At 34.0% G+C, this 24921-nt stretch overlaps 1 protein-coding gene and 1 pseudogene across 5 annotated transcripts in view; both read right to left on the bottom strand.

The window, feature by feature from the left end:
* NAALADL2 (N-acetylated alpha-linked acidic dipeptidase like 2) overlaps window positions 1-24921 on the bottom strand; it is a 1208457-nt gene that overhangs the window by 799621 nt on the left and 383915 nt on the right. The window lies entirely within an intron of this gene.
* LOC141572244 (large ribosomal subunit protein uL4 pseudogene) lies at window positions 13576-14936 on the bottom strand (annotated as a pseudogene).

The following is a 24921-nucleotide window of genomic DNA, read 5'->3' as shown; positions in this document are numbered from 1 at the left end:
GTAAACTTGAACAGTGCCATATAATCAGTGACATATGGTTCCCCTACTCACTGGGTAAACCTGATATCAGGCAGGCTTCCTTATACCCAGACCTTGTTAGAAATATTTAGCACAGACTATGTTTTTATCACTTTCACAAGCAATACCATAGGCTCTAATTTAGAATGTTAAATTCTGTGGGTGACAAATATAACCAATTCAGCAACATCCTTAAGTGTCTTCACATTGCTGTGTTTCAATCAAATATCTCCCTCTATTACCTGTGCAGGTCTGCCTTCTTCACTAGATTGAGGGCATGACTCATCATCTCGACAGTAATTGTAGCTCAGAGCAAAAGCAGCCATAATGGATGGGCAGCATACCAAACTCAGTATTTAGGAGCAAGCACACCCAGCTTTACTCTTTATTCAATTATCTCTGAGATGATAAGGGAATTACTGTCACATACAATTTCTCTGTAAAATATGGGGATAAAATAATTGACTTGAGCTGTATGCTGAGAATTGTGTAACCAGGTCAGAATGTTTAATGTCAAATGAGTTATGAAGGGGAATATTGATTGATCCAGGAGACAAACATTTATTGGGTGCTTACTAGGTCCTGAGAGCTAGAGATTCAAACTCAAAAAAGATAAGAACCTTCTTCGAATGACATAGAGAAAATGAGTGCAATGCAATGTGATAACTACCATGTTAGAGAGAGGAACAAATTATAACAGTGTTACTACGAAGCAGGATCAGTAGGGTTAGTGGTACCAAAAAAGTAGTATCTGGAGGTTCTAAAAATTTTACAGAGGAAATGTTTGCTCTTTGGCCTTAGAAATGAAATGAATTTGCTAAATGAATTAGGTAGGAGAAGGGCACTCAAGATAAGAGAAAAAAACATGGTGAAAGGCATAAAAAAACTGAAAATAGTTTGGTATGCCTGAAACAAGGAATTTGAAGCAGGTAATAATGAGAACAAGATTTTGAATCAATCTTGAATGACATTGGACTTTACTAGTGGTTTAAGGAAGAAGAAACTATGACAGTAAGAATGGAAAGGTGGTAATAAAGATACCAATTAACCAACAAATATTTCTAAAAATAACTTGCTTATTTGCTAAACACTTTGAGGCAAGAATAATGTTACAGTTTATTTTGATTACAACATTTAAAGTTGAAGATTATCTTTGTACCAAAAAGTAAAAAGAAATATAAAAGCAACTTTTGATTACCTGAACTCTTTATATTAATTTTCTCTAAAGATATGTAGCCTTGTCAATTAAAATAAAATAAAATACATATATAATAAAAAATAAATAAAAATTTAGGGGAGGTGGGAAGGAGAACACAGATGATTTACTAGTATTAACGTGAAATATCCATTTAAGCATAACCTTCCTCCATACCTTTGGAGGTAATAAATCCAATCAGACCTTTTTTTTAATGGTGGGGGGAGTGTCATTTCAGTTGTGTCATACCTGTCAGAATCCTAGTTCATAATGAGCTCGGAGGTTGACTCTTACCATACCATTTAGAAGGCTAGCCCTAGCTTGTTTTTAATTGGAAAATATAATTATTACTACTTTAATACAATCGTTTTAGTCTTACCTCCTGAAAACCACATTCACACCTCAACTCAAAGTGACTCATGAAGATATGTTTTACCCAGGTTTTACCAATTACCTAAAATAGAGGTCTTCAACTTAGAAAACTATATAATTTGAAATTGTTTTCTTTTTTTATATAATATTATTTTTCTTAATTACAGAAGTGGAAGTTGGAAAATTTGCTATTTACACTTTGGCATATTCATTTATGTTTTTGTTTGTTTGTTTTAATATCCTTTATTCTTCTTTAAACAGAAAGGTGGAGAGGAATGTAGATAAGTAGGTAGATAGATAGATACATAGACATGTGGATGTGTTATACATAGCTATTTGACACATGAAATTATGTTACACATTGTTTTTATAACCTACTTCAATTTTACTTTCAGTATGACCATCCTTCTATTTTATTAAAGATTTTCCTACAGCACCATTTCATGACTGCTAAGTATGCCATATAATGAAAATAGTATAATTTAATGAATCATTTGTATTTGCATACTAAAATTACTTCAAATTGTTGACAAAAACAAAGTTGTGCACAACATTAATATTTTAGGGAACTACTTACTACAATGTACTATTAACTTAAAAAGGACTTTGTTATCTTTAAGAACACTACAAATACCTTGAGAAAAACGTCAAAAATGTCAAGGTTTAAGTTTAAAAAGGATCTTTGATCCCAGAAAAAGAAAGCTCACTTAATTTTCAATTTTATGTTTCTTGGCTTTGACACCACAAAATCCACTGTGTTGGAATTGTGTATACAGCAATATAAAATAGAAATCAGTTCATTGGTCAAATCAGCCAAACCAAACACGTTCCTAAGAATTTGTGGACAACCAAAATTAGTGGTTCTCAAAATTTAGCAGACATAACAAAATCTTTTTAGGAACTCTCAGAGATGCAGGTGCCCAACATCTACCCATGCCCCCACATTCCCACCCATGTCCCACAAATCAGATGCAGTACATCAGTGGTAAATTTGAGTTATCCACATTTTTATCAAGTATGCTAGATCAGGGCACCTGGTAAACCTGCTCTTTAAAGGGCCAGATAGTAAATAATTTAAGCTTTGGTGGTCTCTGACACTTTGTTTGTTTGTTTGTTTGGTATTGTTTTTGTTATTGTTTGTGTCATTTTGCTTTTTACACATCTTTCAAAATGTAAAATTAATTCTTTGCAAACTGGGCCATATTGGTACCATGCCAGATTTAGCCTATTAGCTGTAGTTTGCTGACCCTTGCCTTCAATGATTCTGATACAAGTAGACAATGGATAATAATTTGAAAATTGCTGCTTAAAACCAGTGAACTAGGAGAAGCCCAGAAAACCTGTGATTGGGATAGCTAACTCAATATGCTATTATTTGTTGCAAATTAGTATCACTGTTGCTCCACAATTCTCCTTCCGGATAGCAATGAATACTTATTCTTCTGTTGGCCGTTTAGCTACTGTAGCTAAGGGTGGTTTTGTTTGTTTTCTTTGGCCAAATCCTAAAGGATAATACACTGGTCATTTGTCTACAATAAATTTTAAGATTATATTAGCTTCCATTGTGAAAGGCATAGCACAATGGCATTGTATGTTGATTCCATGGTTCATTTATCATGACGGTCTTAGTCCAAATTTCGAGATTACCGACGTAATAGAAGTTAGTGTAATGTAAAATACATTAAGAAGAGCCAATAACAGATGATTATAGACTTTGTTCTTTTTTATATCAATGTAGAAGATTGTACTTTCCAATGATGGCTGCAGCAATATCTTCAATTGCCCATGTTCTTCTTACAGTGTGATTTTTGTCACTCATATTTAGAGATGGTTGTTAATGACAACCTTTCCTATCTCTTGAAACCAGGCAGGCTTGTAACAATGGCAGAAGTGACATTATCTGACTTCTGAGACTAGTTCATAAAAGACAATGAAGCTTGCAACTGTCTCTCCGGGGACACTTGCGTCTGGCACCCTGCTGCCATGCTGTGAGGAAGCCCACACAAGAGGCCATCAGTGAGTATTCTAACTGACAGCTCAGGACAGACTCAACCTACAGCCAGTGTCAGCTGCCAAAGATACCAGTGAAGATGCCTCCAGATGATTCCAGCCTCCAGGTGTTGAGGCACCCTAGCCATCAAATTTTCCTACCTGAAACCTCTGACATCATGGAGGAAATAAAAGCTACTTCCACAGTTCCCTGTTCAAATGCCTGACCCACAGGACCCACAAGATATAAAATTATTTTTGTTGTTTTAGGTACACAGTTTTCAGGTGATGTGTTAAGCAGTAACAGTAACTGGAACAGCAAAGCAGACAAATGTTACCTAATGTGATTCCCAGAGGCTTTGATAAGTTTAACAGTCATTTGAAAAATAGAATTCCACATGAGCATCCATGAATATGAATGTCTTCATGCATACTCTAATGACATTTTAGGAAACCCCAAAATAATCTATGTTTGTTTTTTCAAAGAATTAAATTTAGTTGAGGGTTTAGCTGGCAAAACCTAAGAGTATGTCATGTCCCATATGTTAAAGGTGTCAGATATCTAACTACATAAAAACATCTAAAATATAAAAAAATAGCATTTCATAGCTATGTTTATATAGATATATAAGGAAATTGAGTAATAGTCACTAAAATGGCAGTTTACCAAAATAAAATATATGTATTATTTGAAAATAAAAATCAGCACAAATCTTCATAATAATTACTTAGAGAACTGACAGCAGAATATATATGAATGCATAATAGTGTGTGTATATATATATATGTAAATATATGTACATATACATATATATCAGGTATTATTATTCATCTGCAATAATAATAATAGTAATAATAATAATAAAAGATCTAAAAACTAGAACACCAAAAATATATATATATAAGATTTAAAAGTTCTCACTGAGACTTTTTCTCAGAATGGTAAAATTATAGAAAAGAACTATTAATATCATTTCAAAATTCCATTTTTATTCCATTTGATTCCACATTCTGCTTAAAACATAGTGTCTCACAGGGAATTTTTAAAAATTCAAATCACAAAATGACCATTCCTTTCCCTGGTCAGCATTTGAGGAAGGAACTGCTAATCTAAGAAAAAGGTCATATTCAGATTATGCCTATAAATTAGATCAAAGTGAAACCATAACATAGCACTCTTTAACTCTGCTTTTCCAGGAAGACATAAATGGTCCCTTGCGAGGGTTAAACTAACTTAATATGTAATCATGTGCAAGGAGAGCATTTATGTTGCATTTGAAAGAAGAAAATGTTGAGAGTTGCTTTTCACCTACAACCTGGCCAAAATAGCTATAATATAGAAAAATCAGCACTGAATGGTAGAGAAATTATACATTTGACCCTTCTGGAGATAAATGCACTGCAGATAACTCATGATGCTCTAACTGTGCACCACCGGCAAGTACCTTATTTAAGCACAGTTATATATCAGGGATTTCATATGGTCTGAGCTGAGGTGAAGGGTTAGGAAAGTGACAGTTCTACCATCACAACAACATTATATATGTGTTTTTATTAGTCAGTAGCACATTCCTTTATTAAGTCTCAAGTTTCAGTACCAAATCAAATTGTCTAAGCAATACCTATATATTCAATATGAATCAATATGAAATTGCAAAGAATATACGGAATTTTCATTGCATGTCAAACCATGTTATAACTAGAAGAGATATCAGTGTACTCCTAACCTGCCCTCTTATTTCACATTGATCTCCTTTCTACCTTCCTTCTCCCTTCTTCCCTCTCTTTCTTTCTCTCTCCCTCCTTTCTTGATACACTTCTTCCTTAACTCTTTATTTGTTTAACAAAGATGAAAAAACAGAATCGCTAAAAATGTTTCAAATCCATACAAATTAAACCAGTTAATTAAAGTAAATACATACAGAGCTTACTATAAGCTATACCATGCACTGTCTTAAGTGTTTAAAAAAAAAAAACAATCCCTCAATTGAACCTCAAAACACTCCTATAAGACAGGTGCCATTATTATACCTATTTAACAGATAAGAAAACTAAGGCCCACAAAGGTTACAGGTAGCCCATAGTTACACAGCTAGAGATCAGGAAAACAGGATTCAATTCAGTGTGACTCCAAAAATCTGCCCTCTTTACTATAGCTTCTATTATGACATTTTTTTCAAGGATTTTGTTTACACAGGCCAAACATATAGTATTTAACAAATGTTTATAAAATGACATTCAAATTGATACACATTAAAATAAGAAAGGAAGTACTGAGGGGCTCAAATTCTTGTAAGGCTTTGGAAATCAGAAAAGAATCCAAGAAATACATGTAGAACAGATCCAGACAGTATTTGTGAGATTGCTACTTATTTTTCTAACTCACTCTCAAGAACATTTGGAGAGGAAGAAGGAAGTCCTTAAGGGACTTTGCCAACTCTGTTCTTCTAATAAAAATGAAAAATCCTCACTGGCCATACATTTCAGGAATTTTAAGGATAGGTCACCCAATTACTTATAGAACAAAGCCATGTTCAATTCCCATTTATTCAGCCTTGAATGTGCAGAGAATACAAGTTCTCCAAAGGCTTGAGAATTCTAAGGTTTGAGAATTCTATTAAAGGATATCTTTGGAAAACCTCAGTGAATCTGGGGGATTTGGGCACCTCAGACTTTTGCTTTACATTCTGCTGTCAAGTTTTTGTCTCAGAGGTTCAAAATTAGAATTTTAAATACGGGAAGAGGCTCACGTGATGGTTAGTTTTTAGTATGGAAGCAAAAGCAGAAAATATGGCCTCAAATAGATCTAAGGGAAAACATCTGTTTTTCCATTCACCATCTCTCATGCAAGATGGGTTTTGTAAGCCTGTTTCTTTTTCTGTAAAATGATAACACCAGTATTAACCTTGTAGGTTAGTTATGAAGATTAAATGAGATTATGTTGAAAAAGTGCCTGGCCCATGGCCTCATATGTATATGTAAGGTTCTCATCAATGTTGTTTTACAAATGGAGAAATGGTGACATCTACACCTAACGTTGGTAAGTGTTGCATGATCTTTCCAGGTCCATGTTATGGAAATACAAAACCCCCAAAACTAGATGATTTGTTTTTACTTTACACAATATATTACCATGAAAATTTACATTTACTATATGTACTCTGTGAATAATTCATAGCAATTCATTGTTAAAGAAAGATATTAACTTTTTAGAAATAGTTTTATTCAGCAAAAAGCAGGATATATCTACAAAACAAACACTTGTAATATACATATAACCTGAAAATTAAAATACTTATATAAAGAGAAACTTCCTCTGAATTTTGTGAATATTGCCTACCATTTTAGCTTTTTCTAATTAAATGACTCACATATAAGAAAATGTTTTAAATCCATCCTTTAGACAGGAATTACAAACCAACAGGAGATTCGAATTGTCAGTAACTACTATATTCTGGCAAGTTGCTTAGCAACTCTGGAACTGCAATTTTTCAGGCTCTTTATTCACCTAACATATTTATTGAATACCTACTACATATATGTTGCCGAGGAGAGATACAAACAGCTTCAGGAAGGGAATATTATTTTTATCGTTTCTTCCTATGACAGAACTGACTCTAAGCAGTTTCATAACTGGAAAATGAAAGAAGCTGAGTTTGAATTCCAGCCTGATGACTTCCAAAGACCTTGTTGTTTTTCATTCTTTGTCTATTGATAAGCCTCAAATTGCTGTCTTTGGAACCGTAGCATAGTCTGTTTTACAGCTATGTGACTATTTCATTTTGATATAAACTATAATCTCTATGAGGAATAGGGACCCTAATTCAGCTTTCTTTTGTATCTCCTGGAGCAGTACTACTGAAAGAATGTTTTGTGGGATGGCAATTGCTCATGAAAGGTTTGTTACTAGTTCCTAGTGAAATAGGTACAGACATTGAGACTGTTAAAATTTTTATGGTAATTTGATTGAATAATTTTATAACTGTTGAACTTAATAAAATATTTGAATGGGCATTCTGCACATTTTATTTTTAAAAACTGGATTCCTATATCTATACTTCTATTTTTTTTAATTCAACTTGTTGGGGTATAAATGAAGGATACTAGACTGCACCTGTTTAAAATGAAAAATTTGATCAGTTTTGACATATGAATGCATCCACGAAATCATCACAATCAAGATAAACGTTTCTATCATCCCCATATGTTGCTGTGCACCCTTTTGCAAGCTATCTATGGCACTCTTTTCAGCTCCATAGGCAATAAATAACAAAGGGGCATGACTGTGTTGCAACAAAATTAATTTACAAAATCAGGCATCAGGATGGATTTGGCACATAGGATGTTGTGTGCTGATCCCTACTCCAAAGAGTCATTCCGTTGACTTTGAAAAGCACTTTTAAGTAAATTAAAAACAAGAAATGTAACAAACAAAAATTACTGGATTTGGGTTCTAAAACCATGTGGAACCTGATTAAAGTCATCTTCCATTTTGAGATGGGCCTTTACTTCAGAACTTTGGTATGGGTTTAACATTATCAAGTGATTTTTAGCAATAATAGCACGTAAGTCATTCTTATTATGGTTACTTGATTCTCAAATTCATTTATTTTTTACTTTCATGCAAAAATTAGCTACATTAAATATGTGACTTTACATAGATGAAACAAGTATGGGCATTTTATAACAAAATATTCAGTATCCAGGAGTAGGTATTTTAGACTCTAAACATATCAAGACCATTATATAAGGAATGATTCTTCTCTGATGTATATGCAGACTACAAAGTAAATAATCTCCTTGTTTTCCTGAGAATGGAGAAAATGTACATTTTAAAACTAGAGTCAGTCCCAAAATACCAATTCTATAGAAATGGAAATCGCACGTATAAAAATGCCTCACCCCCTATCCACGTGAAGTATTCTGAAATTGAGAACAGGTTCTCTTAGGTTTAAAGAAAATCTAAGTTAGCAAGGTATTAATTAGCTTTTCAACTGTCAGAGCACTGTTTTCCTCATAGTATAATTAATTTATCACAACAACATCAGGTTATGCAGCATGGCTTTTGTATATGCTGTTTTTGAAAAATGAATAATCATCATTATGGGAAAAGAAAAATGGAAAATAAAAAGCATTAATAAAATAACAATGATCCAAAATACTCCATCTCTAATTTTTTTAGTTTGTTTGACTTACCGCATTTTCTGGATCGCTATTAATTTTATACATTTGAGAAAAATATTTGTTAGAAGAAGTGACTATAAAACTTGATATTCAAGAAGGAAATGAGCTCCTAACTTATCAGAGGACATATATTAATAGGGTACTCATTAGAGAAGAAAGCTTAAAAGAATACAATAACATATCAAAAGGTGTGAAATTCGAAATCCTGTATTGTCACTCAAAAGTTTTCAAGTCATAAACTGTGTGTGTGTGTGTGTGTGTGTGTGTGTGTGTGTGTGTGACAGGAGAGAGAGAGAGAGAGAGAGAGAGAGAGAGAGAGAGAGAGAGAGAGAGAGACTGTGTGTATACATCACAAAAGTTAAATTTTCCCAGGCTATTGCCCCATATCACCTCCACTACTACCAATAGCACATTTTGAAGTAGGGGGCTGCAAAGGTAAAAGACAGATCAAAGTATTCTATAGAAGATAATATAAATAGCCAGTATATCCCAGAGGTTTTGTTTTTCTTAATTGGTAACAGTTTATGTCAAAGATACATGAACCAGAATTTTTAATATGAACCACATTTTCATTCTACATGAATGTGAGGAAGTTTCCTGCACCTGCCTGCCATGGGCTCCCAACATCTAAAAGAACACCCAGGCAACTACAAGATCGTCCCTTATTAATAATTTTTTAGAGCCACAACATGGGATACATGTTTAATCAGTTAGAACAATATTAAACATGAAAGTGAGCATCTTTTGCACTGGATTTTTTAACCTTTATGTGAACAATCATATCAAATTAACTTTACGGAAAACCCTTTGAATGTATGGAGCTTTTCAGTTTTACAAATGTCTGAAGTTGAATAAGCTAATGCCCTAGAAATGGAAAAGCAAGACCTTAATCACTGTGAGGCAGGACAGTGCATTTGCGGTATCAGTGTGCTTGCACAGGGCATAGATTACATGACTTTATGTGGGCATGCTTTTCATAAACCTATCAATGCCTTAGCAAAGAGGATGGCAGGTAAGACTTAAGATAATGCAACCATAGCCTGTACTCCCCTATTGTAATATTCTTCCATCTTTATTTTTTATTGCTTTTTCGTTGTCTTTTCCACCAGGTTCCGTGCTGTTAATAACAAGGATGATGCTTTCCTTGCTGAGTACTACTTCCTTAGTGCCCACCACAAAACGTGTCACATAGTTGGTATTTAAACACATAGTTCTGAAAGACTAAACTTAATATGTCATAAAAACCAACAGAATAATACCTGAAACTTTGTGAGGCTTTTATTATTAAATTAGAAACCGAAATGAAAGCTTTAATTTATTACTTTAGATTCTCAGTTTTCCAAAGTGAGAGTTGAGAGTTACAAATATAAAGTCATCAGGATTAATAGGTTAATAAATAGTTTAAAATGGATAGGATGCTTCTTTACCCATTTTAAATGTAATCGATCTGAATAAACTTGGTTATGAAATCTCTCTCTCTCTCTCTCTCTCCATATATAGATATATCGGGGTGCCAAAAAATGTATAATGTAGACACTTTGGTCAACGTTGCTCTAGCAGTAGCTCACTGTAATCAGAAATGTTTGGATGCTGATGGTAACCACTCTGAGCACCTCTTATAATTGCAGAAGCCAGACGTGACTTGTATTCATCTTCTGTTATCGGTATACTGTGTGTGTGTGTGTGTGTGTGTGTGTGTGTGTGTGTGTGTGTGAAACAAACAAACTCCTAAGAGATCCAATTGCACAGTAAAGGCTGAGAAATGAGGAATCCTACTGTAGGTGCAAAATTGGGAGGCAGATTATTGTTGTTGTCAGTAGTACTAGTACTCAAAATAGAAGTAGTAGTAGAACTAAATACATATTTGCTGAAAAAGAGAGTGGATGACAATTGTTTGTTGCAGCTTTTGTGTCAGACACAATTCTAAGTAGTTTAAGACACATTTAGTTAAGATAATAGCTTAATTCCTGTTTTATCTGTAATGTGTATTTATCATGATTTCAAGGATTAGGAAGCTGAGATTTAGAATGGTGAAGAAACTTGCCTAAGCTTACATGCCATAGAAGTATAAAGAGGTTAAAATCACGGTCAAGCCTACAAACTCTTTTAAATGAGAGCACCAAGTTCTATCTAGTTCCCAAGCCCATATGCTGTTCAATAAAGTATACATCAGAATACGGGAACTATATCAATTCAGTACATTTATCACTGAAAGAAAACATATTCATCGAATAATGAGAGTTCATTTCCCTTTAAAAATTAAAGATACCCTAGCATAAATATCTGGGTATCCTACAGCAGATAACTTTGAATAACATCAGTTATTCCTGGGGCAAAATGGTTGTCTATTTAGAGGACATTCACAGCAAACAGTCAAAATTTTAAATGAACTATTCTAATGGCTTCCCCCCACCCCCCTAAGGATTTATTATATGAATAACTTTACCGGAAGAAAGAAAAAAAAAAATCCTCTGTGATGAAGCTGTGAAAAAGAACTCTATAGGTGGCAGAAAACCTATACAAATGAACTGTGTCAGGATCTACAATGTGCAAACATGACTCATCTTTCCAAACATCTGATCTGTTTAATAATTGAATGCTCACAAGATCATGAAGAAATTCCCAGAAGAAACTGGAAGACCTGTTTGTAACATGAAAGAAAGAATAACTCCAAGTAGAGAAAAAACAAACAAAAAAAACAACAACTCAATTATGAAGGATTTGAAAGGAAAAGTGTTTCCACTCCATGGGAGAAAAGGGCTGATTTTAGAAAACTAAAATTCCAAATAATTTCTTCTTCAAAGAAAAGCTACTTTATTATTCAAAAGAAGTACCGTTAAATAGAAGAGCAAAAAGGCACCAAGGTTCAATCCACTAGGCAGATAATCTTTCCTATTACAAATTTTGAACTAATGCTTTCTAAGTAACACATTACTCTAAAGGTGATTTTGAATATAGCACTATAAGTCAGAGTCACAAAATTAAATCTTGGGAATTTTACGCAGTGCTAAAGTACATGCAACATTCATCAAAAATAGAGAACTCCACAGTGTTTTCTTGCTTACAAACCATGCCGACAGGGTATCAAAGACACTTCGGTATCCAGCAGGATTAAATAAGTCAGAAGCTAAGGGAAAGAGAACTGAAGCAAAGACAACTGAAGTAATAATGCCCAATGACTGTTCATTTTAATATCATTGAATTTCAGTCGACTTAATTTATATCACCTCTGCACATGTTTTTCTTAGTCAATGGTTCCCACCTGAAAAGATACTGACAATTAAGGCAGGAGGAACAAATAAAGTCAATAATTTAATGTTTGGAAATACAGAAAATTAGCCTGGGCTTTCTGTGCCATTGCCACTGTCTTGATTTTGTATAGTGTCACTATGTTCATTATTAGAGTGAGAACATGTAATTCAGCTTCAGCAGTTTCTTTGTTTTGATGATCTGCTGGTGCTTGGTTAATGATACGCTGTTAGATAGACCCTAACTGGTAATGCAGTAACTCCTGTGGAGACGGCAATGAAACGTTAGACTCTGCATTTCTGGTGAGAGACACTGGAAGTTGCACCGCTTACCTCCATCAGGGGTCGAAATTATAAAAATCATTTTATGTCTTTAACAATTCCAATAAATTGTGAAACTTTGACAGTGGTGAACATGTTTAAAACACCAGAAGAAAAATTCATCTTAATACAAAACTCTGCCACCACTGAATTGATCTTAAATATTAAAAAAGACATAAAAAATGAAGTTATTGGAGTTTACTTAATCATTTGTACATGATAAAATAACTAAACTTTTGAATCACAAAATTGAAGGTGAAAGTAGATAACAGAGTAGATGCAGAAGTCACCTTATCTCACAGGCAAGTGATTTGTTCAGGTTTCAATTCCTCAAATCTTAAGATCAAGTCCACATGGTTTCCATACCTCTTCTTTCACTATACACTTGCAAGAATCTTCCACTTAATTCGAATTAACAATTTCATTGAGTCTCAAAACTTTCTAAGTCTCCACCTCTTCATCTTTGCTGTTATAACCTAGCAAACTTGAATCTTATCTATCTACCCTTATAGAGATGGTGAACATTCTAGTACTGCCATGAGGATGTTCTCTTGTGATTTGTTTCTTTTCCCTGAATTCTGATAATAAGCCACTCTGTATACTCTCCATTTCACAAAACCATGTGAGTCCTTAATTATAACAGCAAATGCTACAGGACCTTTACCTGAGTACCAGAAATTAATCGAACTGCTTTACACAATGCAATGCATTTACTCCTCATAATAACCTTATGATATAGGCACTTGTAGTATTCTTCTCATTTGACATGTGCAGAAGTGAGACAGGGAGACATTCTGTGGCTTGCTCAGGGTTACAAAGCTCCTAAGTTGTTAGAATCAGGAATCAAACTCAGATAGTTTGGTCCTAGAACCCAGGATTTAATTTCTATTCTTCATTGTACTGTATATTATCTTACATGAATTATCATTTTATCAACTAGAGAGTATTTCCCAAACAGGGGATTGGGCAATGATTATTGGTTGATCATTACACGGTTTCAGGTGGTTACACAGGCATGGCCTTATAGTTAACAAATGTGCTTTAATTGATTGAGCTCCCAAAATACTTATTTAATGGAAGTAGTACACCTCATTTGAGGAAAATTGCGTCCCCTTCAAAGTGTGAGGAAAGAACTATCACTAATAACAGAACAGCATGTCTGGTATTTAGTTAGATTAAAAGTAAATCTACTTAATTCAGAATTACTCAAAATTACTCTAAGTTAGTTATAGTCCACATATGTAGCTATATATTATACAGATGTTTTTTTTGTTTTTCCTCACTGCCTCTTGGATCAGGTTTTTATTCACAATTAACTGTCCAAAGTGATTTGACCTTTACAGAATAAACAAATTTCACTTTATGCCATGATCTTTTCTTCTGTGGTGGGTTTCTTCTCTGCAGGCTTCATCTCAGCTGTTGGTTTCTTTGTAGTTGCAGCCCTTTTGTCCCACCAAAGGCCTCTTCTGCTTCGTAATGCCAACAGCCTTCTTTCTTTTCTTCCTACCACTGGCTTCTTGCCTGCAACCTCCTTCTCATCAGATTTGGCTTCTAGCACTGCTGCTGTTTTATCCAACCAGAACTTCTGATTTTTGGCCTGGTGAAGAATTTTGATCCCGCGGACGGTCTTTGCATGTGTGTTTAGCTTCAGCATGTTTCGCAGGTTTTTCAGTGGATTCTTCAGGATTCTAAGACGGATCTTCTTGCGTGGTGCTCAGAGGGCTCTTTGGATCTCTGGGCTTTTCAAGATTCTGTGGAGGTCTGTATTGAGCATCTTGTGCATGGAAGATTGTAGTTACTCTTGAAGGAGGAAGCTTTATGCCAACTGCCATACATGCCATCTAACTTGCAGAAAGCCCATTCAGTCCAAATGTAGAAACGGCCCACAAGGAGCACATTTCAAAACGTTCTGTTTGCTTACATTAAGCAAAGAATTCCTGGGATGTTTTTGAAGGCTTTGATGATCCCATTGTCCTCATCATAGATGATACAAGGTCCCCTGTGCGGGATACGATGATGGTTTCCCATGTTGCTCTTGCCAGCTCTCACTTGCTGAAAGGCATAGACCTTTCTGACATCATTCCAGGCCTTATGTGTCTTAAGCAAAACGGCCTCCTTGGTCTTCTTGTAGCCTTCAACTTTATCTTCAACCACTAAAGGACGTTCAGGAACTTCCTCAATATGATGTCCTTCAGATATGACCAGCGCTGGTGAGGCTGAGGCAGCCAGGGCAGAGCAGATAGCACACAGCTTCTATGTCATGTTTACTCTGTGGTGTCAATGGCTCCAGGTTTCGGTTGGTGCAAATATGTGGCCTCCACCATGCATATTTCCAAAATCACCCTGGCCAGAGTGATGAGTCCCACTGCCTGAACATTGGGAATTCCAGCCACAGCTCATGCTGTTCCCCACGACTCAGCACTGGTTTGATGACCTGCTATTTCACTCACAGCATAGGGCTGTCTATTGTTTTCGCACAAGTTGGTGTGAACAAAGTTCACCATACCTGCTCAAGTGGGGACCTTGAACAGAACAGTGAAAGTGACTCTTTGGCTAGATGATTCCGCCTTTTCAGAGTACACCGGTATCAGTGGACAAGCACAGGCCATGGAGGGAGAGGAGACGGCCACACCCCTCTCAACCCGGTGGCTCCCACTGGAAAAATACAAATTTGTTGTTGTTGTTGTTTAATTAAAAATATATAAATACACTCACCATATCTACTCTTTCCATGTTTGTTTTTTTTTTGACCCAATTGACCTTGCCCTTGAACTTCAAAATTCTGATTCTTTTTAATTTTTTCTTTTTTTTTTTTTTAATTAGTCAGTACTGGTGATGTTATTTAGTTGGTTTCTTTTTACATTCTAAATTGACATGAGCCTTCCCTCCTAGGTCCTTGCAGAACAGCATATGCAGACTTCTCTCAGTCAGCAAGAAAGATAAGCTTATAGAGATCTATGCAAAGTGAACTAAGAATCAAAGATAGCTTTGACAGAAGATAGAGCAGGGAAAATTAAAATTAAAAGATTTCACTATATCAAGCTACAATAACTTTAAAAATAACATTATCAAGTATATACTATATGCTATGCATGTTTAATTCTTTATATTCATTGTCATCTATTTATAAAAAGTCTGTTGAAGTAGGTGCCATTTTACAGAAAAGGGTAAGAAATCTCAAAGAAATGTTAATTAACTTGACCAATGTTACACAACTAGTAAGCAAACAGGGACAAGATCACAAGATTGGCTTGCTTATTTACATATGTATAAATACTTTATACATTTGAATGGTGTTAACTGAAGGCATTATTAAATGGGGAACTTAAAGTTAAACGGATATGCAGATAGGTATTTCCTCAACCAAATAACAGCAAAAATATAATTATTTTTAGAATAATCTATGATATATATGATATATATTTCTATAATCAAGTATCATGTATGTGTACACACACACACACTATATATATATATATATATATATATATATATATATATATAAATACTATGTACTCAAAAGGATGATCTAAAGCCATACAATTCTTCAATCACAATTCTATAAGCATAATTCTACAATTTTTAGAAGAGAAGATGGATTATAAAGATACAAACAGTAAAAAGGTGGAGAATATATATCAGAGCACATTTACTAGCTATGTCATTCATCATTACCCCCAATATGGCAGCGAGAATAATTATTTAAAAACATGAACAAAACTCCTCTCACTAAAATCCTTCAGTGATTTCCGATTACACTTAAAATCCAAACTCTTCTAACTTGACCTACGCAAATCCCTCTCCCCTCTGCTCTCCGCGTTCCTATACTCTGCCCTCTTTCCAGTCTTAGTGCCTCAGTATAAGCCGCTGCCCTCATTGGGATGCTCTGACTCAAGCTTCCCATGTCTCATGCCTTTATTTTTTCAGTCAATCTCAGCTTAAATATCATCTCCTAAGAGATGCGTATCTCCCATATAATAGCTTTTAAAAATAAATAAAACTAAATATTTAATGGTCTGTCTCTTATTAATTTTACTCCACTTGACTGTAAGTTCTGGATGGACAGAGACCTTATAAATTCCATTTTCTGTTATACCTGTGAAATAATCAATGAATCATCTGTGAATAAAAGAATATCACAGATAATGACATTCAGACTTAAGCATTATTATTCCAAACTGCAATACTCACCAATAAAATATGTTTTCCCCATAGCTACCCATTTCTAATCCTTTTTATAATTATAATTTTATAGTAAGCTATGAATATTTTAACTATGCCTTATAATCTGATGAGCTAAACATTAAAATCAGCTGTTATAAAACTATTATTAGTTTACTTGTTAATTTATGTTTGCTAATAATTGATACTGGAAATAAAGGTATGCATTCCTTCTAAACAAGTCAAACTCCTTTCATCATCAGTAGATCACTACAAATTTCAAAAAAGGGTGAGACCATAGCAAATCTTATAAATTCCTTAACCTCTGTGATATAACTGTCACATCTGTTAAATTAATTTTGTGAACTGAATAACTTCTAGCATCATTCAAATTCTCACATTTTTGTGATTCAAAGTTTTAACTTATATTTCTGAGTCTTTCCTCTTTAATTGCATTTACATTCCCTTAATCATATAAAAATAAATAAAGGAAAAATCACTTGGAAAATTATGATGATGGCTATACTCTTTGAATTTTTACGATATGTCTACCTCCTCTATCCAAAAAAAAAAAAAAAAAAAACGTAGCAAAGCATAGAAGATTCTAAAACAAGATATCATTATGTATTTTTCTTTGTTTATATTGTTTTCACAAATCTAGTCCCGTTCTTCCATCCCACGTGCACTTGATTAGATTTATGAATATATTTACAACACGTGTTTTCCTAACAATCATTCTTCCAGAGAAAAGGTCATGGGCCTTTTTGAACTGGTGAACTTTCAAAAGATAGCACAAATTGAGGTTTTTGTATTTTACACCTGCAGTGCCATGTTAATAAAACTATAGAACATATTGTTGAAAGCACCAAGGAACCTGGTTTTTTGTTGTTGTTCTATTCCTCTGTGCTTTGAATGTAGCCAGAGACTACATTAAAAAAACTAAAAAAACAAACAAACAAACAAAAGTTTGAATAATTTTCTCTCATTATTTGAGAACAGGGTATTGAAAAATGATGACATCTGGATATGTAGTAAGAAAACTGCATAAATAGAGAAGGAAACACTGGTGTTTTATAAAACTTATTTATTAGTTTCATAAATGAAAGATACTATGCAAATCTTGTTTCTCCTCAAATTTTTGCTCACTAATTTTAATATACATTGGCAGACAAAAATCATCACTATGCTGTTTGCCTAATGGTGATTGTTTACTTCCCCCATCCCTCTCCTTTTAATAGTAGGAATTCTAATGTAAGGAATACCTGTACCTTCTCCAATAGTATGGATTAAATATTTATTTCCCCCAAAATTCATTTGTTGAAATTCTAACCCACAATGTGATAGAATATAGAGGCGGGGACTTTGGAAAGTAATTAGGTTTAGATGAGGTCATGAGAGTGGGGGCCTCATGAGAGGATTAGGAACCTGATTTAGAAGTAAGACACAGAGCTGTCTCTGTCCTTTATGTGAGGATATAGCAAGAAGGCAGCTGTCTGCAAGCCGAGAAGAGGGTTCTCATCAGAATGCAACCATGCTGGCCACTTGATCTTGGATTTCCTAGCCTCCAGAATTATGAGAAATAACTGTCTGTTACTTAAGCCACCCAATCTATGGTGTTTTGTTAGAGTAGTCCAAGCTAAGACATCCACCTTGAATAATACTTACGTATTCAATTACATATTTATATCAGTATGGATTCATGTATGTGTATTTAATTCTGTGGGTTGATATGTAAAACAATCATTTATTTTGCATTAAAATTGTGTCTGTTTTGGCCATCAGGAGCTTCTTCTATTTGGCTCTTGTCCTTTTTTGACAACTCCCATCTTTTTTTTTTAGCACTTTCTTAAACTTTCTCACTACAAGATATTTCAGGTTTATCTTGTATTTACCTGGTCCTTTTGAAATCAACCACTTTTCCAAGGAATCTGTGTTCCTTTTATTGCAGAATGATGTTTAGGTAGTAGGACCTGGGGTTGCGCGTCTCAAAGTACTTCCCTGAAGATATTTGCTAATTAAAAAGGAAAAGATAATAACTTTATAGTGGAGAATCCTTGCAGACATCTGCTTTACCAAGTGATCTAGTTAATATCACAAGCAAGAACTCATATTGACATCATAAACCCCTGTAATTAAGTTTATTGAGGATGTATTTTCTGCCAAATATTCCTTTAGAGATAATATTGAATTGCTAGATAAGGAGTACAGTATATTGCAAAAATGGCCACAATCCTTTATCCCTGCCTTTATCCACACACTTTGCAATGCAACCCTATAGCTACTCCCATCAAATAGTCCATTCCACACTCCTTGAAGATAGCCTGGTTTTGTGACTTTCTTTGACTAAGAGAACACAACAGAGTTGATCATATGCCAGTTCCAAGACATCTTGTGTGCTTCTTCTCACTCTCCTGGACTCCCTAGACTCAACTTACAAAATTATTATATCCAATTATAAGTAATCTATTCTGAATAAACACATGCTACACAATGTTCTGATTAGAGATAATTATTATACTTTCATAATCATTGCATGTTCTTTTTTAACATAAAATCAAATATAGTAATAATTATCAAAATGGATGCTTTCAAAATATGCTTCTTTCTATTTATTAAAGTAGCATGTTTTATATTTATATTATTTTATAGTATAAATGTAATTATATCAACATTCTTAAAGACATTTGACACAATTTTATTTTCTATTTTAAAATATACAAAATAAATTATCAGTTGAGCTTAGAAAATTTTGATAGAATCTTTATTTCAACTGTCTATTGTATACAAATACATTTGGAGCCAGAGAGCAATTGATGCTTTTCTTTATTTTTAATTCCCTAAAGTTGATGGTTCGACAGAGAAACATATCAATAAATAGATCTAAAATAAATGAAAGTGAGAATAAATTGCAGCTTTCCTTTAATTAAACCATTAAGTACAAGTTCCAAAAAGTTAGTATCATCTGATTTAGGAAAGACTTTCAAATATTCAATAAGCAACTTGTAATGGACAGGATAGTTATATACACTGTCTCTAACCAAGTTTCTATTGTGCTGGAGGTCTTCCAGTAAACAAATAATAATATCTTGGAGTGACTGAAATGAAACCCATGAAATACATTCTGGGTCATATGTTACCACAATTAAAGAATATCTTAAACAACCAAAGCTATTGTTAACACTACATTTATATTAAGTTTCAAGTATTTGTTCAATGTTATTAACTTAAAGTTGTGACCAAGCATTTTTAAGAAACATTTTTGCCTGAAAATATGTAATGTACTTTAATACAGTAAGCATATGTAAACATGTTGCCATTAATGCTGTTTCTTTTCATCAACATGTTCTTGGGTTCTTGATTAAATTCACAACCAGTTAAGAATTAGGAATGAGGGATTGAATATATAATGATGGAAAGCAACTGATTCTGGGTGGTGAACACACAATGTGATATATAGATGATGTATTACAGAATTGTACACCTGAATCTATGTAACTTTACTAACAGCTGTCACCCTAATAAACTTTAATAAAAAACAAAAAGAAAAAAAGAGAAAAAAAAATTAAGAATTAGGAATGCAGATTCATTTGAAGAATACTTAAATACTTTTCTTTTTTTAATAGACCATGTGAAAATTCTATCTCCTGTGCTCCTCTTATGGATTAATAATAATATACATTTGGAAAATTGGAAATAATTGCTGGAACAAAATTAAATCAAATTGTTAATTTTAAAAGAGCTCCCAGAATGTAACAAGTAAAGTTTCAAATAAGAACTATTGCCTAAAACACTTTACTACCACAGGTGTACCAGGAATGGTAAATAGTCAGAAAGAGTGCTAAAAATATCACATATAATATCTAACACAAGTAAATGTATTAGACGCTATGTATTAGACTCTATATTATTTGGTGTTTTTGACCTCTCTAATTTAATAATTATTTCATCTAATATATAATATGCACTATAACCGTAAGATCTGTACATTGATTGGGCCAAAAATTTGGTTACATTTTTTTCTAAAATTATTAATGTATTATATAATATGACTTAATTTTTAATCAATTGAAATTATTGCCTTATTTGTTTTCCCTTTCTATAATTCAAATAAAATAATCTAAATGTACTCTTTTTAAACAAAATACACTTGAACATCTGACACAGAAGTCAGTAGCATGAGTTTTGAAACCAGAATGCTTGGGTTCAAAAAATATACTCTACTACTAACAATAGCTTTATGAAGTTGTCCCCACTTTAAAGTTGGAAAAACTAAAGTTTAGAAAATTACCTAACATTCCAATAGCAAACTCTGTTAATTGATAGGGGTGAGATAGGAACTTTACTCCAATTCCAGAAACTGGTTCTTAATTATTAATCCCTAATGCTTAACATTACCTGAATAAGCTTTATTATCAAGACAGCACAAAAGACAATATCTGCAATGCCTCCAAATATACCTCCCAATATATACACTAATTCATATTCTATCCATCTCGCTGGTTTAAAATATGTAAGCTTTACAATTAAACCATTCACATTTGAGAAACATATCTGATAAGCAAGGAATTAGATACTATGTTTTCAATATTGACTTATTTCTGGAATTCTTAGAACTTATCAACAACTGGTAAAGGTATTTTAGAGTTAAAGTATAGCAGAGCCATTTTTATTTCTTATTTAACTCCATCCATTAAGCTTAACTCCATTTATCTTTTTCCATCTCAAACATTCCAAAACAACTAAAACAAAACTCCACTAAGTCCCAGCTTTTTCATCAAAACTCACACATAAAAACATCCAAAAGTGAAGAATTGTAGGGTTGGAGTATGTATGTATGATAGTTTACCTTTATTCACCTAATGAATTCAACATCCTTGACAATCAACTACAAAGACTTGGTCACTTGTTTTGTTTCCAAACTTCTGCAAACTGGCCTAATCATCCTCCAACGAATTCATCTTTAATAAAATTGCATTTTAAAATGTCCTTTGAAGTTCATTGTAACCAAATTTTACCTATATGAGAAAAAATTTCCTGTCTAAAAAAATTTCTGTGATATTAGAAAAACTTACCCACATTTACTAGCTATTCTCACGGGTTATGTTTAACACTGTACATACATTATCACGTTTTATTCTTCCAACAATATTGTTAGTCTAATTTTACCTATAGAAAACTGTGGCTCAAAAAAGTTAAGTAACTTAGTAAAAGTTTCATAGCTAAAGAGATTCAAACTGATATCACAGATTCAGATCTATCTACTCACTAAGTCTGTGCCCTTTGCACTTGAAATGGCACAAATATCCATTATCTAATGTGAATTTTAATGCAACAAACATAAAACAAGAAAGAGTGTACCCTGCATAAGAAATGTGTCATGTCTTGCTTATCGAGATTCTGAAATTTTGAAAACTAATTCTAAGACTTTACTTTCCTCAGGACTTCATGAGTCAACTGCTTTGGTTCTTTAAACCTCCAACTTAGACAAGACTAATATTTCCTAGTTATAACTTTTTTCATATTATAAAATATTAATATTGTAAGAATAATTTCAAAATTGTGACACATAACACTTGGTATTTTTCTATCCATTTGGTACAAAAGAAAAATTAATTCAATCAGTAAGTATAGAGAAAAAAGAGAAAAAAAGGAAAAGGCCATTTATTAACTACCAGTGATGGTACCATACTATATTATTTCTTTTGGTTTACTCCTTGAACAATAACCAAATCAGTAAAATAACTACCCCCTTTTTCAGATGGGAATATGAATTTGAGAAAGTTTAACTGACTTCCCAGGTGACACAGCTAGTGAAGGACTTCATTTGGAGATAACAGCGTTTCCAAGCTCACCACAAGCCTGAGCTTCTATCCCAGGGTAGCCGTCCTATAAATGAGTGTTACTTGTTAATCAGATGACAAGGCACAAGGCACAGGCAATATCAACAACACACAAATTACTAGCAAACAGCTTTTCCTCCCTAGTACATTCAGAATGAACCCATTTTCTTTACTGGTAACCATTGTTTGCACAGGAAGATAGTGAGAGATGATTCTGTGATACCTGAGTAATCCACCAGAACACTTGCAGATGAAAACATTTATATTAACAACACAGCTGTGATAGCTGGTTTCACTAGAGATGGGTCTAGAAATGAATAATATTTTGGCGGTAATGTACTGCTTGGTAAGACAAGTTGAAAATAGTTTATGGGGAAAGTTTTACCAAAACTCTTTCAAACCAATAAGTCACTGCTATAATTCACTCAGTCTATGATATCATCGATTAAAATATGCAGGACAAGATACAAGATACTTAAAAAGTAAAGACGTGACCAATGGCCATTTTTAAGGTACCATCAATTGGAGGATGCATCCTAAATTCAAGGATATTAAAATATACAAAAATAGGCATCTTAGAAACCATGAAATACGATAGATACTATCAATATGTTTTAATGTCAAACCATACTGGAACATTTTGAAAGCAAACACAAGGACTGGATTATCATGTACAAATCATTAGTCTCTAATTCCAAATATTTTCATAAATAATCCAGCCAACGGAGTGATAAGTGATTAATGATTCTGCACCACAAGGAAGCCCCAGGGAATAGCAGCAACAGGGAAATAGCAATACAAAACTCTAAATTGATGCTGATTATGAAATAGATCATTGCCAACAATTAACCTTATCATATTTTATTGTATCTAAGTGTTTTTCTATCCTGGGCCTTTTTTTAGGAACATTGACAGCCATTAAGTTGCATAAAATTATCAAGGGGAAGGAAGGCTGTCAAAATTAGAAAAGGACGGGTGACTATGATGTGATCCATTTGCATTAAATCTGTTTGCAAGAAACAGATCAGATCAACAGCAAATACATCTTTTAGGTGACTCGCCCCTATAGGGTTACCGAGGATTCCAATGAACCATTTAGCTCTTGCAGCCTTAGGGCATCCATGTATTGACAATTTACAGAAGTTTTCTTCACCTAATTTGTTCTGCTATTCCTAAGGAGGAAAAAAAAAACACCCCAGTTACCTTAGCAACTGCAAGGTTACATTTCAGCTTGAAGCTGCAGAGCTTTTTCGAAATAAGAAAAAAAAAAAATGCATCCATGCTGACATTCCGTACTCACTAGGTGATGGCTTTAGTAATCAGGTTGAGAATACCACACAAACACCTTTGTCTTCCTGCTACCTTACCCTCAATGACAGCGTTTTGCCCTGATTGTCTTCATTTTTTCTTTTTTTTTTCTTTTATGGGAAATGAGGGAATTACCAACATCAAATATGGATATAAAGGGATTGTCAGAGAGAGGCTACAGAGAGTGTAGTTCATCACAGCTGACCTTTGTTATTTCTGTGAGAAGAGAAATTGGTGGACAATTGGCAATTGTTATAACGGGAAAATAAACATCCTGTCAAGTGTCAGTGGCCAGAAAGTCAATTTCCAGCCTTAATAGAAGATAGCTGTAAGCCTGTCTGCAGAAGAATAGATTTTTCAGAAAGCACTAATTTAAAAACACATTTTAACAATTTAATTTGAAAATCCTCTAAAGGCTGTGGTTCTTGCAGCTTATATACTTGAGGCTACATAGCAAAGGGCACTTGCCAGATCTTAGCATGTGACTTCAGCCATGCCTGAGGTATGACTGACTTTAAAGGGAATTCAGGGATAAGGAAATGGACAGGAAAATGAGATGTAAGAAGGTGCCTCAGGTGTCTTTTCCTTAAAATGACTTAAACTGAAAATGAAGTAGCTGAGTAAGAAGAAGGAATGTAAACTCTCAAGACCTTGGCTTCTCCAAACTCCCAGCTCTACCTCCTCAATCAAGTCTGGGAGATGACCCTACCCTGCCTGGGTTCCTTTTCCCAGCACTGTTGTCTGGAATCTTCCGTTAGAACAGAGCTGGCAAGCTTATGAGTTACCTCTCTTGTTTCTAGCCTCTCAGGGATCACTTCCCTTCATTGCCCGATGACCAATATCTTGGGTGTTGATGCTTCATATGATGTGTACAATATTTATTTGTTTCAAACAGGAGGGTATTTCCAGCCCTTGCTATTCTATCTTAACCAGATGCAAAAGTCTTTTTCTCTCCCCTAACATTTAATACCACAAAGAGCTCTGATTGATTGCTCCTGCTTTGTTCTATTCGCTTTTGGACAGTCACTATGTCCAGGCAAAGGGCGCAATATGATTAGAAAGAACTCACATACGCAAACATCAACAGATTGACTCTGTTCTATTGCCAGTTTCAGGAGAAAAGTAAAATAATTTTCCAGATGACCCAAACTTATGGTAATCAGAATCCACTTCAGAAAACATGTTCTTATCTTAAAAAATGACGTTTGGGGGTGCCAATTCCACTCTAATCTTATTCGTGGTCTATTGTCTCAAGCATCTGCTGTGTGCCCAATGACTTGTGGCA

This window comes from Rhinolophus sinicus, linkage group LG01 (genome assembly GCF_036562045.2).
Source record: "Rhinolophus sinicus isolate RSC01 linkage group LG01, ASM3656204v1, whole genome shotgun sequence".
Lineage (NCBI taxonomy): Eukaryota > Metazoa > Chordata > Mammalia > Chiroptera > Rhinolophidae > Rhinolophus > Rhinolophus sinicus.
This window is presented reverse-complemented; position numbering and strand designations above follow the sequence as displayed.